The sequence below is a fragment of the Convolutriloba macropyga genome, chromosome 1, assembly GCF_964194025.1.
Source record: "Convolutriloba macropyga chromosome 1, txConMacr16.3, whole genome shotgun sequence".
NCBI classification, from domain to species: Eukaryota; Metazoa; Xenacoelomorpha; order Acoela; family Convolutidae; genus Convolutriloba; species Convolutriloba macropyga.
Window position 1 is genome coordinate 20835710 of NC_134468.1, and position 12716 is coordinate 20848425.

The 12716-nt window shown below is 31.7% G+C and overlaps 1 protein-coding gene across 4 annotated transcripts in view; it reads left to right on the top strand.

Moving 5' to 3' along the window:
- The first annotated feature begins 2404 nt into the window (after positions 1 to 2404).
- Positions 2405 to 12716, top strand: part of LOC142336325 (uncharacterized) — a 34739-nt gene continuing 24427 nt past the window's right edge. Inside the window, exon 1 of one of the 4 annotated variants that reach the window (XM_075385094.1) lies at positions 2405 to 2540. The gene's annotated coding sequence lies outside the window, so the exon portion shown is untranslated. Of the gene's footprint in view, positions 2541 to 8133; positions 8536 to 11332; positions 12400 to 12716 lie in introns of those variants that run through there. The other 3 variants (XM_075385103.1, XM_075385085.1, XM_075385077.1) reach the window with 3 other exon arrangements.

Genomic DNA, 12716 nt, shown 5'->3' on the forward strand with positions numbered 1-12716 from the left:
AACGAGAGAAAGAGAGAGAGAGAGAGAGAGAGAGAGAGAGAGAGAGAGAGAGAGAGAGCGTAAGAGAGAGAGAGAGAGAGCGTATATTTATTTGTTGATGTGATTGCGAGAATTTAGGGTAAAGATTGCTTTCTCGAAAACTAGTTTCCTAAAATTCAGCTTTAGTTTTTTCATCATTTTGTCCAATGATTCTTATTTTTAGCAAAGAATAAATTCCTTTGGCAATGATATCAGAAACTTTTCCAAGACCGCTGATTTAGATTAACAGACAGGACCGAAATATTTAGTTGATTTTACTTTATTGTGTTTTTTGTCGGATATTGAACTAAAGATAAAATTAGCAGGTAATTTACTTTTGAAGGCCTGAGAAAATTTGTAAACTAAGAAACAGATTTCTGCTTACGAAACTTATTCAAACGATAAAGAACCATTATTGGTATCTAATTTTTTTTCTGAGAAAATTTAAATCACCCATTTTATTAGCCGCGTTGGCTTCATTTCCACGTCATTAATTACATTTCTTTTCAGCTGATTTTTTTGGTGATTCGAACAATTCATTGCTGATTAGAAATTAATCACAAAAAGCGGTTGTAGATTCTTTTCGAAACAATGTCAAGATTAACCTCGAAAATATAAAAAAAGGCTGAATGGCTGCTGGAACACGTGATAAGACTGAACTTCTCGTGGGGTGACGTGGTAAATTGAAAGAAAATAAAAGTCAGAATACAACACCAAACAAAAACTAGGTGTACCGCTCCTTTCAGAGTACAGCGTGGCAGCTATAAAACATTAGTTTATACAACAAAATGAAGAAATTAGCGAATAATCTGTCTGTCTTTTTGACCTTCAAAATGTACGTTCCGCTGGAACGTTTTACCTCTTTTGTGAGTTACTAATCCATGTTTTTTGAACTAATGGTGTACTAATGGTGTTTTCTAAAGGAAGGGAGAACAAAGCATTTTTAAACTTTCTAACAGAAGTTGTGAACTGAGATTGTAAACTTTTTTGTCGCACAATTGTGCATTAAACTATTATTTATTGTTGGCGACTGTTCTGCCTCGCAACACACCTGAATTAAACGATTCCACAATTTGTTGGAAAAAGTTGCTGTGGAAGCACAGCTGATACAAACCTCCGTTGTTGCTCTATGTAAAGCATCTGAAAGACAGATTTAAGATGAGAATTGAGATATTGAGTAACGTAATTGAAGAGAAATGCTTTATAGAGATAATTTTTTGTTGTGCTTAATATCTTGTACCTTTTATTGTGGTGAAAACAAGTGGCAAAATAGTCGTTAATTTAAATCCGAAAATAAAATCTTTAAAAATGTGACGTTCATGTAGACCTGGCTTGAATCACATGCTTCCAACTCTCATAACTATAAATTACTATTATTTTTTATTTAAAAAATCAAAGTAGGTTCTAAGTGAAAAATATCTGGAAAAAATGGTACTTCCGAACAAAGAATCTTTATAGTAGCATTTTATAGCATCCAAGTTTCTTTTCAATTAACGTAAAAACTAGTAAAAACTAGTCTTGCCTTTTTCGGAAAAGTTCTTGAAATGTTCCACAAAAAACTTCAACAAAAACTTACTCTCATGTCGTCATAAATGTTTTATATTAAATAATATAACGTGTCAGTTTTAAAGATTTTTCTTTGCTCATTAACTGTGACTCATGCTGTTTGCTTCTTTCTTTTGTCGGACAACTCGGTTATCACTTTTTTCGTCATTTCTTGTTTTCAACTGAGATAACTACTCTTCATTGTGTCAGCATTCATTTTGAAAGTTGTAGCGGTATCTTTTCCTTCTTGATCTAATCACTTTCTTATCAGAAAGATCTATAAGCATTTATTTTTGTGGCCAGACCCGTTTCTACTTGGCTACATCTTTTTACCAGGATCGTTCCAATGATTTTAAACCGGTGATATAAAAACTAGCGGTTAATATTACACTCGATAGTGATTCATAAAATATTGCGCACTTTGATTTTTTACGCGTCGCCAGTGAGTAAAGCGTGAAACACAATACCAGGAACAGTAATAAATAGTCATTGTCCAACAAACTGGAAAACATTAACCTAAATTTTACTGCTTTTGTTTTCACATATTAAGAAGAATTCCACGCTGTATGTGATACAACGTTATTTTTTGTAGTACCGGTACTTTTCAATTTTCCAATGGACTTCGTAATATATTTGAAATAAAATAAGGCAATTAATCCTAGATCCCGCGTCTTTAGCTGCTATTTTTAAGAAGCTTAAGTGGTACATAATCAAATAAGTACCTATTCCTGATTAAAAGATAATTGATGAACTAATTTAGTAAATATTGTACAAGGTTTTGCAAATAGTTTCTCAACATTCTTTATGAGAGAGAAATGTCCATTCACTGCATTTGTTTGTTCTAAATTGACAATTACGCTTTAATTATGAAGGTTTGCTCTCTTCGAAGCATTCATTATTTATGCTTTAAGCAAGCGTTACCTAGTTAAACCTCAAAATCTCATCTCCAAAAGCTACTCGTTCAAAGAACACACCAGGTAACGAGTTTCAAAACTTCTGAATAAACTCTCTTCATTGTTCTCTTTCGTTTTCAAAATTTTAATTTATTGTTGCCTGTCCTAACTTGTTTCTTCAAAGTTTTTGGTTGGTAGTTTTGCGGTAATGAAATCGGGAATTGGACCATGAAAACGTTGTGAGCTTTGAACATCCTTGCTTTATCAACGGTCCCTAAAACAAATACTAAAATTGACCTTGCCGCTTTGTACTATTGCTCAATAATGGCTTCATAAAAAATAAGAGAACTTATATAATGCCTTGAATTGACAGATAACGGCTGTTATCACTTTGAAAAAAAATAATCAAAACAGACGGTTTTAGAATTTGTCCCTTTTTTGGTCTTATGTCTGTCAATTTGTAATTACATTGAATTTAAAAAATTTGACAGTTTTGTTTTTCAATGGAGGCTTTATGGTTTTCCCATTGGCGATGAAAACATGCTCAATTGAAGGCATATAAAGTTTTCAGTTAATAGATTATGATTTCAATGACTTAGACATATTTCATTTTTGTAGCACTTATTTTTTTCGTAAACATTTTTCTTTTGCTGTATTTGGTGATGTAAGATTTCTCCTGGTTAGTGATCAGCCTCATTGATTTCATATTCAGTTTTAATTGATTCTGTTCAGTTCTTTCGGTTGATAGTTGATGGTTTTAATGACCATAATTTACTATGTTTTCGAACACGTCATTGTATTTTTGATTTTGGCTCTTTTTTCTTCATTTTGTCAAAAGGTAACTTTTTCGAACTTCACCTCATCGATGACAAGTTATATCCACTTTCCTTGAATGCAAGCAAAAATATGTTTAGTAATTTCCAATTTTCACTGATTTTTTATGACTTGGAATCTGTGTATTGTCATAAACTATTTTTTTAAGTTTCAGGCAAAAACTGTGGTTCTTTTTGTTGTCTCTTTCCATATTCCTTTCCCCTATAACAGGTTCCATTGATTGTAAGTTGAGGCCCAAACGAACATAAATAATCTTTTCAGTTAATCGATGGATGAAATCTAATTGATTCAACACTTTGTGGCTTCATCTTTGTTGCTTTTTGTTTGTTATTTTGTAGCTGTTGGCTAAGTCTCAACACTGACATTTTCCCTTGGCCTAATAAATAGCTTAATGAGTATTTAGATAGAATTTGTTCCATAATGCTTATGGTTTTCAAAATTATTTGGCTTCAAAAATCAATGAGTTTTTGAATGTTGCCCCCTTCTAATGTCCCATCTCTTTTCAATCAAAGTACATGTATTTTGTAAATATTAGGCATTGATTGGTAGTTTTTGGGTCTGGTTATCAAGTGTTTTTAAAAAAAGGTAGTAAGTTGCTACAGTAATTAATGCTTTCTTGTTTCGTTTGTGTTGCTGTTTGTTACAATCCAATTTTTTGGATTGTATTGGTATGAAGATCTCGCTTTTTGCCTTATTCACGCCAATGAGAAGTCAAATTAGAGTAGCAATTTTTATTCACGCTGGAGTAGTAATGGGAAAAAACATGATTCTTGAGGCGTGATTTTGTCAAAGTACCTTTAGAGTTGAGTGAAAAATTGGTATTCGAACAAATTTTTGGTTTTTGAAAGCATTTTTTTGCACGTGTGGCAACTTCATTTCAGTTTTTAGTTTTACTTTTTCTGTGTTTCTGTTCATATGTGTTATGGTTGCTCATATTTGCAAATGCTTTAAATAGCCAGTGGTCATTTTATGCTTTTCAAGAATTTGAAACTGTTTATTGTAAAAAAAAATTATTGTCATAATAAAATAAGAAACTGCCCATTGTCATAAAAAATTATTGTCATAAGAAATAGGAATTTACCCATTTTTATTAAAATTTGTTTGTTCTTATAACATAGATCCAAAACTGAGGATTCTCACTGGCTGCTGGTGAGACATAAAGTTATCTAATTAATGGTTTGACATCATGACTTGTGGGTTTCATGACTTTGACGTTGTTTGTTCTCAAAAACTTTTTGAATTTTCTACCTTTGGTTAAATTTGCTGTAGTTCTGGTTGCGTTATTCTTTAATATCTTACAAGTGAGTCTCATCAATTGCTAATATGGGATATTGCAATTGTTTTTTGTTCCAGCTAAAACCTAATCCTTTCTATGGCTTTGAATCTAATTGATTTCAAGAGACATCTTCTAATTTTTGAGTTTTGTGAGTTTCTTGTTCATATTTATGTTTTATCTCTTTTTCTCATTAATAACAAATCTTATCTGTTGTAGAGACTTTCTAAATCAATTGAACTCATTGTTGAAGTTTTTAGCTTTTACGTTTTTTTTTGAAGTTACTTGGCTTCAAAAACTATTTTGTGTATTTTCCAAATTATTTGGCCTCATAAATTCAATGGGTTTTTGAAGGTTGTCCCTTTCTCAAATCCCATCTGTTTTCAATTAAAATTCAAGCTGTTTTGTGAAGATTGAGTTTTGTTTGGTGGTTTTTGGTTCTTTTTGTTCTTTTTACAAGGTGTTTTTTTTTCAAAAAGGGCATTGAGTTGTTGCTTTAAATGTTTTCTGGTTTTGTTTGTGTTGCTGCTTGTTAGAATCCAAAGCAAATAGATTGTAATATACCTCCAAAATGCCACCAAACAAAAAATAATCTTCATAAAATCACTTGTACTTTAACTGAAAACTGATGGGACTTTGGAAGGGGACAACTTTCAAAAACCCATTGATTTTTTGAGGCCAAATGATTTCAAAAAGACGCCAAATAATTTCTGAAGCCAAGTAATTTTAAAAAACGGCAAATTGATGTAAAGATCTGTTCATGCTTTTTTCGCCCTATTCACGAAAATTAGACATCAAATTATAACGGCGATCATTTTCACGCTAATGTAGTTATGGGAGCAAAAAACACTGAAGTTGGAGGCGTGATTTTTTCGAAGTACTTTTAGTGTTTACTGATAAATCGGTACATGGACAATTTTTTTGTTTTTAAAAGCGAATTTTCTTACGTCCGATCGGACAATTTCATTTCAGTTTTTAGTTTTAACTTTTTATGTTAAATATGTGTTCTAATTGCACATATTTGCAATTGCTTGAATTTGTCATTGGGTATTTCATGTTTTTTTTACACGAATTTGAAACTTTTTATTCTTTTAAAATATTAGACAATATTAGATTTTGACCAACTTTTATTAAAATTTCTTAGGTCTTATCACCTAGATAAAAAAACTGAGGGGCATCATTGGTTGTTAGTATTGAGTAGTGTAATCTAATTAATGGTTCAATTTCATCACTGGTGGGTTTCATTTTCTAATTTTGGGAAAATTTGCTGTAGTTCTAGTTGCGCTATCGTTTATTATCTTTAAGAATGGGTCCCATAAGTTGCTAATAGGTGATATTCCAATTAGTTTCTTTGTTTCAGTTCAAAGCTAATGCTTTCTATGAATTTTAAACTAATTGTTTTCAAGAAAATCTTTCTAGTTTTTGAGGTATGAGTGTTTTTATTCATATTTATGATTTCATCTCTTAGTATCATTGATAATAAATCTCGTCTGTTGCTATGACTTCCTAAATTAATTGAATCATTGTTTGAGTTTATAGCTAGTGCGTTTTTTTTTACTTATACGATACTAGTTTTCGGAAAGTTTTTATAATTTTTGAGTCTTGCCAGTAGTTGTTGTAATTATTGTCGTCTTGTCACCTAATGTCATTAACGGATGGACTGTTATTGTAAATTAAATTAATGCAAATAATTGTTTCAGGACGCAGCTTCTGCTTTCCGTGACTTTTTTAAAAAAATATTAGTTTTAAAAATGAAAACTAGTATTGTTTTAAAACTATTAAAACTATTAGAACTATTTGGCCGTATTTGTGTTTTATTGTTTGGTCTCAATAATGACAGGTTTCATCGGTTGCTAATGAGTCGTTTTTTTTTTCATTTCGGCATTTTCTTTTACAAAAATGAAACAGAGTTTTTTTTTTGGTTTCTTTGTTTCTATTGTTGTCCTGTCGGGTAGTCTCAGAAGTATAAACTTTTACTTAGAACTGCTAGAAGGTATTTAATGACTTTCAGAGCTTTGCTGTCAATGTGTAGTTTCTCCGCTCGTTTGATTTGCTGACGCGTTTTGCCTATCAGCTGTAGCGGTTATCTTATCAAGTTTTAGCACGCCCAAAAACGTATCTTTTGAGCTCAGGAAATGAAGTTTATTTTTTGATAATGTCCACCTTTCAGTTCCACATCAATGGAATTTAACTATGAAATTGCTCTTTTTATTTTCAGCGAGACAATAAAGGCCAAAATTCAGTTTTCATTAGTGTCTAAATCACCTAAATTGTCTTGATATCTGGTTTCACCTCTTTTTCTCAGATGTTCTTCGCATCTAACAAAGAGAAAGAGCGGTGAAGAACTTTTTTCAGGTACAAATTTTGCGGATTATTTCAAATATAATTCTTTCAGGTTGAACAAGGTCTCAACACACTACTGACATTCAAAAATTATCAATAATATGCGTAATTGAAAACTTAATGCATTAGTTTTTGCAGTTTTTATCAAAATTGAAACAGAAAGCTGCTTGATGTGATGAAAAATCAACAGCAGCGGATTACGGTTCCATCTGTTTGTCTACAGATAAAATGTCGACACATTGTTAATTTAAATTCGTCATATCCGGCAATGATATGAGATCAAAACAGGAAATAGTGAGTCAGACTGTTCAGAATGTCGACATTTTACTTGGTTTTGCATTCATTACATTTCCTGCCAAAAGTACTTCAGTAGAATAATAACTTCAGAAGAATAAAAAATATAATAATTCTTGTACAAAAATATTGCGACATCTTTTTAGTGAGTTTATTGGTAGATTGAGAGAAAGGCCAGAATTTTGTCTTTGTAGGTAATAATCATTCTCATTTTCAGGTTCCCAATAAAAGTTTTTGAAAGAAATGTTTGACTATTTTAGAAAATGCATATCCCCACAATCAATTTAATTGAAAAAATTTATCTATAAATAAGCTACACTCATAATTTGACAAAACAGTGAACATCTAAACAATACTATTAAATTTTGTCAATTTCTTACCACGGTACTGTACAAGAGGTGATAGAAAGATTAGCCCAGAGGAAGTTTAGCCTACATGAAAAAATCAGAATTGTAGCCGACAGTTTTAAATTTGGGTACAGCCACGGATAGACCCTCATTTCGCTAATTGACCAATAACAGCTCCAGAATTAATCTACAGTCTCATTTTACTTAAAATGTTGGCAAAGTTACACTCTAAAAAAAGTTCAGGTGTGTTTCAGCTGTCTTTACACCTGAATTTCACCTGAACAACCGATTACCTGAACACGGTTCAGGTAAATTTGTTTGAACTTTTTTTTTACTGCGTACTCATTTTTTGGTTGTGCGCTGAAGGCCCTGTCGGCCAGTACTGCGTCAACTGTGACGGATAGGATAAAATCAAGATGAGGACAAACTTGAAAGTCCTGAGCAGGTATTCCGAGAAAGAAGATCTTTATTGTATGATAACCAAGAATAGTCCAGACATAGCATGCTATATCAGCTGTTGAAATTAAACTTCATATTTACTTCATTATTTCTTTTGATACCCAGATGCATACTAAATTATACCGGTTTTGCCAATATTAACCCATCTAACATGTTTGCTGGCATTTACCGAATGCAAATTTGCTCTTACCATTGATAATTTGGACCAAATTATTGGGTTTTATCTTGCTATGCTTGAATCACTAGATCATCAATGAGATAATTTAAACAACTATGTTAATTCCAGACGTACTATTATAATAACCCATTTGAGATCAATTTACTTTTCTTTGCCTTTCAGCTTTACCTTTTTTTATAGTTTCCCACAGATATTTTCTTTACTAATGGAATTTAAATGATATTTTTATTCAAATGAGATTTACATTCTAAGTGTCTCTCGTGTTAAATCACACATTTTTTTCCTCGTACATGAATTATACGACTTTTATTGTAAAAAATGCTTCTTGTGAGACCAACAAATGTTTATCAGGTGATGAGCAATTAAACGACTCTTCATGTTAATGAGCGTATGAGTTTTTCTGGTTTATTAAATACCATAAAATCAAATAGAATTAGAAATAGTGTATCAAGTATTACAGTTTTCCCCAGCATAATTGAATTACGTTGAAGTAAGCTGAAAAAGCAGTTGGCTAAAAAAAAGAAAAAATAGAGCGCTAAAATTAAAAAAAATCATTTGTTTTTTTTTTACATGATATACGATTTAAACAATATCTCTTTCAAAGTATTGTAATCGTTCTATTTGAGTTGTAGGCGATTTAAAAATTGAAAAATATGTTTTAAGAGTGAGAAAATTGCTTTGTGACAACAAATGTTCCGAAGAAAAGAATAAAATTGAAACTTGCCCAGTGAACGTTATTAGAGTTTCAGAACCTTTCTTATCCTGCGAAGAAACTTTCGACAGAATCTAATAAAAATGATTCTAGATTGTTTAAGCAAAAGCAGTCTGAAATTATTGAAAACCTTCTCAAACATTTAAAACAGAGGGTTTTCTGGTCTCCATTATTTAATTGGGATTTGTCATTTTATTTTGAATAGTTTTACTAACTTCTGTTTTGAAAGTCCGAAATTTGTTTTACCCGCAAACTTTGAAATGAGAAAATGAAGTCAGGTTGACTACCTAATTGTTTTACCTGGCATTGATTCTTCTAAGTTAGGTATTTAGCGTTTAAATTCAATTGGAAAAATAGCACTGAACCATTTGACTAATTACTGTAGAAAATTTTCAAATTTTTCTTTTTCTTATATTTTTGATTGTCATCCATTTCTTGTATTGAAGAAGAAGCATTAGTGAAAAAACTCTTTTATGCCAAAATTGTGGAAGCTAAGACTCTGGCGGGCGAATGTTAAAAGAAAACTCCAGAAATCATTCCACTTTCTAAAATTATTGTTAGCAGATTTATGGAAACGTACCGAAAAGTGTAAAAACTGAAATTCAACATTCTTCCATCCGTAAAATTTTAAATTTCAATTTCCATTTATTTATTTATGGAGTCATTTCAATTAAAATTTTAACGCATCTAATAAATTAAAAAAACTGAAAGCTATTATAATCGAAAGGTGTTTTCTAGTGGGTTACAGAAACTTTCTTCGGAAGGTGCTTCTTCAAAAAAGTTGTTTGTTTTTCTGCTTCACTTAAGATTGTGCTGCAAATCTCGCTTTTTTATTATTAATATTTGAAAAAAACTGTTTATATAGAAAATTGTACAAGATAATTGCATATTAATTTTTTTTTTGGTAGAAAATGGTTTTCAATTTCTTTTTTAATGTAATCTTTTGCCTGTGCTTTCCTAATTTAGAAAACTTTTACGTTGTCTTTAAATTCTAAATGCACGTGAACGTTGATAGAAATTTCCGACAAATCATGACATTTCGACAAACTTTTACGTATCGTGGTGAGTCTGACCGGAATCGACATCTATTTTTATTGTAGCACACTGTATTATCTTTTTCTCCAATTTTTTGGCGTTCTGCTTTATGTTTTGAAACCCAAGATTACAGTAAAGCAAGCTAGAAATCTATGATTAGTTTTGGGATGGAGCACTAAGAAGTTTTTAACCCAGCTTTTGTTTTCTGAAATATTGAGTTTTGCTTTCATTCCATTATAATTTTCATTATTTAGCTTTATGGGAAGACAGTTATCTAGTTGAATGAAAATGACGGCAGATCATAAATCTTTCCCTTAGTTTTACGCCATAACCACCTCTTTTTTGGATAATTATATAGAATTGTTTCCTTATCTTAACAACATTGGAAGACGGTTTACTTAAGCGGAACCTCGTCAGGTATTACATTCTTAAAGAATCGCCATTTTGCGCATCGATTTTTATCGAATAAACTGGCTATTATATTTTAAAGCAAGGGGCATCTGAAGGTTCAGATTTTTCTTCACGTTTTCTACGTGACTTCTGTTTTCACAAACAAAAGTTTTTGTAGAACAGTATGGTGGCAAAACGAAACGTTAAAATTGTTTCTTCAAGCTGATTTCTAGAAGTTTTACTTAGACTATGTAGTTTTGAATCCAATTCCAAAATCAAATCTCGTTTAAACTTTTTTGTTTTGGAAGTTGATTAATGTGAGCAGTAGGAATATTTTGTACGTAAATTAGCGGGTTTATTATTTTTTCTCTTAACAGTCACTAGTAGTCACTTTTTCTTTAACTTTGTTTTATATGTTAACGAACATCGTTTATACTCTAATATACCGTTGATATTTTACGCTTTACTCAAAATATTATCTTTTGGTTTGTTGCTTTAGAATTATAACTGTTGTGTTTTTTTTACAAAAGGTGACTTGCATCTGTTTTCATGTTCTCACAATTTACTGATAATTAGCAGATTATATTAGAAGTTTTGTCATCTTATTTGTTTCGCCGCTTGTAGTTTAATGAGATTTCTCAGCGATGCATAATTATTGGACGCATTATAAGTCATAAAAGCTGCTGTGGCTCATAAAATGACGGTGTACTGGTTTCCATTTCTTGATTTGAGGAAGCTATCGGCATAAAAATTATCCCCAGAAGTTTAAGCAAAATCTTATCAACCCTAAATTTAATTTATCTAATACAATCGATCTACTTACAAAAACGGAGTCAACTTAATGCAAGAAATTGAAATTAATATCTCTAATGTTGCATACGCCGAGACGGGATGGTTATATTCTAAGATCTTTACAAGGGTCCTGTAAAAATTGTTTATCATTTAAGTTTTAAGACAAATGTTTATCTTGCTTATGATTGTTGTATATTTATTTTAAAATATCCAGTCCGAAAATCTTGTAAGACGTCGCATCCTCTCGTAGGTTTTTTTTGTCAGAATCTTGTGAGATCCTACAAGGTACCAGTCGGAGTTGTTCAGGACGTGTGGTGATGAGCGATAGCAAAGTTCCCGTGATTATCGTGAGTCTATGAATATAATTCTTAGGGTTCCGAACTGAAGGACGAATCGTCGCTAATTTTCCTATAAACGACACCCCAAATCAAAGGCACCCTTTTTAACTTTCTAAAATCTCCGCATAGCCCAAAGTTGCACTAAGTTTAGGTAAAGCACGCCCTATTAGAGTGAAAACGGTGTCAGGACAATTTACCCAATTCCATTTTACCCAATGCCATTATACCCAATGCCATTTTACCCAGCCATTTTACCCAGCCATTTTACCCAGCCATTACCCAGCCATTTTATCCATGCCATTATACCCAGTGAAAACAATAGACTAATTAAACAGCTCAAATCAAAATTGGTCTCAATTTTCATAGATTTCAAGAGTTAATTTTGTTCAATACATAGATTTTTCTTCGACAGACTTCAGCGCTAGCATGTAAATTAATCTCATTATTCTATTGCCGAGTTTTCCCTTACCAAGTTAGCAGTGTATACTATCATAAACTTACTGTCATTATTCGCTAATTAAGACTAGTAATGCTTTAGCACTTACTATTTAGTTTCAGCAAATTTGCACATGAAATACCATTACTCCTTCTTATAGCTACCACGTTTGAAGACATCATTGCATTCGTTCCTGCTTGCCTTTGAACTGTTTCAGCGGTTGTGGATAATAAACAATTGATTTGTTGTTTTAAATTGTTTCAATCGCTTTAAGCTGCATTTACAAAGCAATATGAAACGACAGAAACATTTATTTTTTTTCGTAACGACACAGAACGAACTTCGTTGCTACGGATGAAAACCTTATGCCGAGAAAGTTACTTTAGTGGTTCTTCTTGAAAGGAGCGAAGCATGTCTGTTCATTTCTCATTGTTCGTAGTCTTCAGCCAGTTAACTGACTTGAGTGAATGAATCAAGAAAATTGGAGTTACACAGTTTTTTTTCACATAAAGGTAGAATTTGAAGATTATTCAGTTTTTTATGATGATATTTTGTACTAGCCGGTTCGGTGATATTTTGTTTTAACTCTTTTGGATTATCCTTAGACTAAGATTCTTATCTTATTGTTTCTAAGTTCCAATTCTTGAGTGAAAATGTTTGTGTTTAATAAGATGAATTTACTTGAAGATAAATAAATAGCAAAAGTGGAAAGAATATTTTAAGTGTACACAGTAACTTGTGCGCGGAGGTTTATCTGAGGGAATGATTGAAAAAGGCTGTAGAGAAGTGCGTACGTACAACACTAAAAAGTGGGAGTAAAAAAGATTAC